This window comes from Lygodium microphyllum, chromosome 8 (assembly GCF_053477565.2).
Source record: "Lygodium microphyllum isolate KBCC chromosome 8, Lygodium_microphyllum_v1.1.10, whole genome shotgun sequence".
NCBI classification, from domain to species: Eukaryota; Viridiplantae; Streptophyta; class Polypodiopsida; order Schizaeales; family Lygodiaceae; genus Lygodium; species Lygodium microphyllum.
In genome coordinates this window covers 92,914,302-92,921,947 of record NC_141142.1, presented here as the reverse complement: position 1 = coordinate 92,921,947, position 7,646 = coordinate 92,914,302, and the positions used below count along the sequence as shown (strand labels likewise).

General features: G+C 43.1%; 1 pseudogene; it reads right to left on the bottom strand.

Annotated features, from left to right (window-relative positions):
• Positions 1-298: 298 nt before the first annotated feature.
• On the bottom strand, positions 299-837 carry LOC148032607 (uncharacterized; annotated as a pseudogene).
• Between the last annotated feature and the right edge of the window lie 6,809 nt (positions 838-7,646).

Sequence of the window (7,646 nt, the reverse complement as noted above, 5' to 3'; positions counted from 1 at the left end):
ACATCATTTTGATCCCGTTCGACGTCTGATTGCACTGCTCTTGGAGATGTCGCCATGTCCACGATGCTCGACCTCAAATCTTCGAATAGAAACCTTCCATCAGCCACCGTTCCTAGTCGCAGCCTCCTTCCGTACTTTTTCTTGCGTTCCTCCCCAAATTGGCTTCCCTCCCAGAACCAGAAAAGCACCCCTGGTCCCAGTCGTAGAATTTCGAGGAAAAGCAACTCCTTTTTTCCCAAGAAAGCGGGCCACCGCAAGTGAATCGTTCAATCATAGCTAACATCAAAGGCTGATTGCTTCAGTTCACCCACAAACTAGCAATGCCTCTTCAAAAGCTCTTCTATGACCCAATTCAGGAGTCCAGCCTCCTGCCCTGGCTGCTTTTTCTTCTCTTTGCTTCCTTGATTCCTCATCTTCAAACAGGCCATCACGATCTTGACCAGAATGTGATGCAGGACCAGTGGGTTTTGGCTACATGAGGACATCACCAGGTGCCACAGCTGGTGCATATGTTCCACTTGGTTGTCCAGATGTCTGGTCTGAAGGTTCTTCCACATTAGGAGCTGCTTGTGTAGTTCCTTGTGCATTTTGTCTTCTTAGAGCAATTGATCGCTCTTCTGCCTTCCGTGCATTGGATGCAATGATTTGATCAGCATTTTCTTCTTGATGTGCTTTCACCTTCTATTCAGTAGCCTGAACATCTACTCCTATCAAATTGAAGATTATATCCTCAACTTCTTCCAAGTAATCATTGTAAGCATGCAGTGATGGGAAATCTTCTTCTCGCTTATTGTATATATTCAATATCCTCCGCCGAGTAGCGATCTCCTTGTTCATACTATGACGAAGCAGAAGAGTCACCTTAACCCCTAAAAAGGAACTCTCACATGTTCAGTATCCAGCGTCGGCCGGGTTGGCAGTCTCCTTGATCATGCTGTGATGAAGCAAAACAGTCACCTTAAGCCAACGGCCTGAATAAAACTAGCGCTTTGCGTATGTAGCACTAGCTTCGATCCAAGCCTTGGATTGCACTGCGCTCAGTCCAAGCATTTGCATCTTTCATCAATTCTTCTCCTAGGTGAAGTCCAAAAGTCTCATTGCACTCCATGATATGACATTTCGAAACGGTAAGCCAATAAACATACTCTTTGCTTCTTGTATGGTCCCATGTACTCCATACATACTCACAAGGCCATTACCAACAAAGACATCTGAAGTATAACCCATCATACAAGCATCATGATGCAATGTCTGACCAATTTCCAGAAACCCAAGTAGAGACAATTGTTCCTTCCAAACAATAGCTTCTACATCTATAAGTGCACCACAGGCTTGAAGAGTAGTCATGTATGTCAACTCATCACAAATTATTTCTTCCTCTTGCTTCAAACCCCTCTTCACTATATTACCCACATAAAGTAAAAGAGCAAATATAACGACTAAGTATATACAAAGTACCAAATCACACACACAAGTTTCGGGTGGTTTTCACACCTCGAATGCGCAGCAATACGACATCCACCCCCTCTAATCCTGCGCATCCTCCAGATGGGCCAACTACCCATGATCGTTATCATCAAGATCCACAAACAGATCAATCTCTTCATTATGCATTTCCGGTATATCAACAAGATTATGTGTCATATCATCTGTCTCTTCCATTGGAGTTTCTTCTCGTTGTTCTCTTGCAAATTCTTCCAATGCATAATCTTCATCATCTCTTTTCTTGAAAATCTTGATTCTTTTTCCAGCAATAGGCACTCTAAGCACTGTCCCATCCAATTCTATCAACTCATATGTTGCATTATCAAAGACATGTCTGACTATGTACGGCCCAAACCATCTTTTCACCATCTTCCGAAGTGCAGTATGCTGATTTTCAAGGCTCCTATCAAAGACCAATACCCAATCTCCCTCTTCTATTGCTCTAGGCCGCAAGCGATGCCTGCTGTCAAATCTGTCCTTATTCCTTAGTCTAGCAACCTTCAACCTGTCAATAGCTAGCTGAATATCCTCTAGTCTCCTCTCCAACTGTCGAATCCGAAGAGCTAAGAGCTCCTCTCTCATCAAATCCTCCTGCCAAGGTAAAACTGACCAAGTCAAAGCACAAGTCTCAATTGGCATAACAGGTTTCTGACCATACATCAACTCTGCAGGCATATATCATGTGGTAACACTATGAGTCGTACGATCAGCCCACAAAGCAAATGGTAGAAGTCTCGGCCATTCTCCAATCCGTCCTCCGCATGCTTTGGCTAATGCTTTCACTATCGGCGGATGCCCTCTTTCACTCTTGCCATTTCCCTCTGGATTATATGTTGTAGTTAGAGCCAACTTGATTCCTAGCTGAGAGAAAAACTCCCTAGCTTCATCTGCATCCAATTCACCATGATCCGTAGTGATCTTATCCACACAACCATACTTGCATAAAATTTCATCCAATAAGAACTTACACACTGCACTAGTGGTCTTCATTCTCAAAGATCTGCCCTCAACATGATTGGTAAGATCCTCTTTAGCCAAAACAATGTATCTCATCTGCCATAGACCCATAGGTATGGTAACCAAATCAACTACCCACTTATAATGACTGCATAGCGGATAGGTCGAATGAAGCTCATCTCGATGACGGACTACCGAATATATCTGGCAGTCTCTGCAAGTCTCAACAAAGTGAGAAACATCTCTGTACATGCCTTTCCACCAATATTTCTCCTTGATTTTCTCATAAGTAGCCTACACTCCTCTATGACCAGCCCAAGGACTCTCATGAAACTCCCTCATCACCTATAACTGTGTCTCTCTATTGCAGACAACCCGCAAAGGTAATGCGCCTCTTTTCTTCGGATGCTTCCAAAGAAATCCGTCCTTGAGAAAATAACCATAGGCTTTCCTTCTGATCTTCTTGAACTCTTCATCTGTCCATTCATCTCTTTTGCTTAGTGTACTAAGGTACCTGCCAATCTGCAACCAATCTCTAACATAGAGTTCTTCTGTGAAAGCCACAATATCATAGACATGACAAACATGATCAACCATAGTGGCTGAAATTTCTGCATCATCCTCTTCTGCAAGTAGAGTCTCCTCATCATCATATCTGGCTCTAGACAACATATCTGCCACTAGATTATCCTTCCCTACTATGTGTTTAAATTCCGGATTGAATGACTTGATGTATGCAATCCATCTCGGCATAGCTATATCCGGAGTAGAGCAACTCGTGATCATACCAATCAATGGCAAGCAATCTGTCTCTACCACAACTGAAGCTCCAATAAAGTACTCCTTGTCACATTTGAGAGCCATGACAATTCCCAGTAACTCCCTCTTGATTTGCGGATATCTCCTTTGTCTCTCGTTTAGGACTTTCGCCCCAAACCGAATAGCATACCTGTTTCCATCTGCATCATCTTGACCCACAGCCCAACCTATGCCAATTGGACTAGTGTCAACTGTCAATACAATAGGCCTTCCACAATTATAATCCACTTTCCTGAGAGTAGGAGCATTTTGCAATAACTTCTTCAATTTCCGCATGGCTCTAGTGTGGCTCTCATCCCAATAGAATTTCTGCCCCTTTCGAAGCAACTGATATAAACAATCTGCTATGTGTACAAAATGAGGTATCCAAATCATATAAAACACACAAGCTCCAATGAATCTCCGTACCTCTGAAGTGGTAGAACAATACTCCGCAATCTTGCCTATAGCATTCACCTTATCAGGTGAGGGTTTCTTGCCATAATATCCACACATATGTCCAACAATGACAACCTCATTCACTCCAAAAACAGATTTTTGCCCAGAAAGTGTCAAGTTCACTTCTTCTAACTTGGCCAAAATCTTCTCACATGCTGAAATATGATCAGCCACAAAGGATCTGCATCCCTGCTCATTTAGACTCTCACTTTTCTCTTCTTCTGCACACCCCTTAATGGGCAAATCATCCAAGAAAGGCATAGTAAGATGAGGTATGTAATCCCGAAGGACCTTATGCATGGCATTCATCATATGCGCAACAGAATTAGTGGCACCTTGAGGCAAGGTACACATCCTGACAAGCCCAATAGGAGTTCTCATGGTGGTTATGTCCCTGCTTTCCAAAGCCAGCTGAAACTAATCATATCCTAAATACAAATCACCTAAAGAATAGATGGCACGTCTAGCAAATGCTTCTGCAAACTCATCCACAACTGGACCTATACCAACATTCCTGATAGTAACTCTGTTCACTGGCTGTATGTCCTGAATAAATCGGAGAGTTCCATTCTTCTTTGGAACTGTAAACCACCTGTTTGAGTATAGTGCAGATAGAGGCTCAAGAATTCCCATCCTGATTTTCTCATTCAATAAATCAGTTAGCTTTGACAGGTGTGCCTTAGGCATTGGAATAGGTCGGAGATTCCATGGAATATGAGGAATAGTAAAAATGACCATAGGAGCAACAATATCAGGATTCACACATCCAATCTCATGCGGGAAAAAAGCAAATCCCCTTCCATGTCGCTCAAGCATCTCCTGAAAGCATTGCTTCTCTATGGATAGCAAGAAATCACCACTTCCAATTTTCAATTCAGCAAGAGTCTCTACTGAAAATTTATGACCAACATGCTCCGGATTTCTCAAAATTGGCTGTTTAGCAGCCCTCTCTATTTGCTGATCACTATTAGGTGGAAATGGTACAGCTACCGGATTCACCTTCTTATCCACAGTTTTATATTTTGTATCAACCCTGGCTTCATTATGCTATTCTGCATTACTCAAATCTTGCTGTAAATCAGCAATTCTGCACTCCAATGGCTGAATATCCTCAGCCCTCTACTCTATTGACTGCATAGAAACAGCCCTAAACTCTGGATGCTGAAATATTTCAGCAGTAAACTCTGTTGGCTGAAAGTTTTCAGCCCTCTGTGTCTTTGAAAGCTGATCATAACCAGCTGGAAACTCTGTTTGCTGAATTTCTTCAGCACTCAATACTTTTTGCTGAGCTACCTCAGCCTTTGACTTAATCTGTGACACAAAATCTGCAATTTCATGGAACATGTCCAGGGACTGCACTAATACATTACTGTGACAACTCTGCATATCAGTTTTCAGCATATCTTTCATCTCTTCCATTGTATCTGCACAAATCATACTGTCATACATCCCATCTATGTACTCATTATACTCCAAAATTCCTGTTTTCAAAATTTTCTCCTTCATGCATATGTACTGCCTGGCAGCTCTAGGAAACCTAGAAGTCTTCTGATAGCTCATCGAACTGTTTGTTGAAATCCCAACAAAATCGGAGGAGAAAACACTGCTGCCAGGAGGCGAGAACTCCAATCTCCTCTGCTCTGTACCACCGTCGTCTCGCGAAACGGCGGTACCTAATGAAAACCGGAATCCCTCACAGTGGGCAAAGGTGCATCTCTGAGAGTATCCCTGTTTCTAACATGGTTCACACATACAGTGATAAACTGAACTGCTCTCATGCCATCTTTACTGCGAATCCGTGCATAAGCAGATCCATCATCCATGACCTTTGTTTCCATGCGCATCTCTCTGATGAATGGCTGTCCAAGAATTATAGGATAAGAGCATGAATCCTGCACAAAGAAATGAAAATCCTCCTCTACATCACCAATAGAGACCCTGCCACTAGGACATGCAACATACAAATCACCTGCAGTGTTATTGGCAACTCTTATACGCCACCCATGCTCTACATCCATAGGCCATTTGTTACTCTCATAAACTCCACGAACTATGAGATTAATCTCTGAACCATGATCCACCAATGCAACATAAGGCACCTGTTTCTCTCCAATCTTTACCATCGTCTCTGTAGTTGCTCTAGCCCAATGGCTCCACGAAAAGTGACTACGCGGTATCAAGACAGGCTCATCAATTTCAGCATAATGCATAGGTTGAACCCTCTTCTCTACCTGCGGAAAAACAGAAGCATTTTCAACCATAACCTCATCCTCATCCTCATCCAACTCCCCAATCAAAACTCCCTCTGTATCAGTGGTAGACAATGCATGTCTTTTCCTCTTCAAAACCTCCTAAAACTGATCCTGAAACTCTCTTTTCGAGATGCCCAAAATCTCAGAAATAGTGAAAGTCACCTCACTGCCAAGTATCTTGTCATTAAAGATTTTCTTCATGTCTGTAGATGTCTCAATATCGGACATCAATCTAAACCCTGGTTGCTTTCTCTCTCTAGGCTCTTGCCTCTTTTCTCTCTTTTGAGCATCTTCCATCTGCCGATTTGGCCCTGGTCTTGAAGATGGTCCTGTAGTAGGTGGAGTAACAAACTCACCCCCTCTAGTCTTCTTAGCTGCACTTGGATTTTCTTCATCCCTCTTACGCTTCTCCTCAACAAGTACATCTGCTCCCTGAGACTTAGCCAAATAAGCATAAATAGAGTACCTGTCAACAGGCGAATCCCAACCTGTCTCTGATCTGATGCTAGAGCCTGCACTAGTCAAAACGGTTTGCTGAATTTTTCCCTTGTTTGTAGTCTCCATAGCATAAGTCCATAGTGTTGACTGAGTCTCTGATCCCTTCTCAATCTGGACTCCATATGCAGAAGCATCACCTCTAGCTATCACATAAGAAGTATGCGCAGCCATGTCATCCACTAACTTCTTCATTCCACCTTTACCAAAGTTGGTAGCAAGTGGAGCTCGTGTCTTAGTCAACCAAATCTTACCATCTTGCCCCCAATATACAAAATTCTTGCTCCTTGCATCCTGAAAAGATTCACAATCCCTGCAATGCTGATGGTCCGTACTATCACACCAAATACATCTCCGATCTCTCCTAGGTGCAGTAGGAGCACTCCTAGGTGCAGTAGGAGCACTAAAAGAAGTAGTAGGCGCAGTCGAAGCAAACCGCTCTTTCAACTTTCCCACCAACTCCGCTTTGACTGACTCTAGTGTCAAATCTGTTATGCCTTTTATTATATCATCAAGAGAGGTATGCACCGATGGAGCGGATGGTTTTGGAGCAGAAGGTGTAGGCATCGGTCATGGAACAGGAGGAATAGGTGGAGTGGAAACAGTAGGCACTGGCATAGGCCAAGAAATTGGCTGAGGAGAAGAAGCAATAACAGGAATAGAAGCAGGCATAGGAGTAGATGATGGTGTAGGTGTCATGGAACCATTCTGTAGGCGAGTCTTCCATATCCTCCTCTTGGTCAAAGTCGAGACTGCATCCTGGCATCCTGCCAATCCATTTTAAGGCCCATAGGCTTCATGCGATCCTCAAGAAGCTCACCCAATTCTTCTTGAAGAGCAAGATCTGCAGCTTGCAAGAAAAGCTCAACTTTTTCAACATCCAATGCTCTTTGTTCAATGGCATCAAGCTGACTATACCTCTCCTCAAATTCTCGAATCAACTCCGAAGCAGCTAGCTTTGTTTGGCATGTAGACCCACTCTCGGAATGACCGCCGAGTAGCCATACCAAAGTCCTCAAGGAAATATTCTTCTTTCAAGGCCTTCTTAAAATCTTGCCAATGTGTATTTTGAATAAAAAGATCAGTCACTTTTGCCCTCAAAGCGGGTGTGACAAGACGAAGGAAGTACTTACTCATAAGTCCAGCTGGAACTCCAAAAAACCCCATCTTGATCTCATATGTCTTCAAATATGCTGAAAC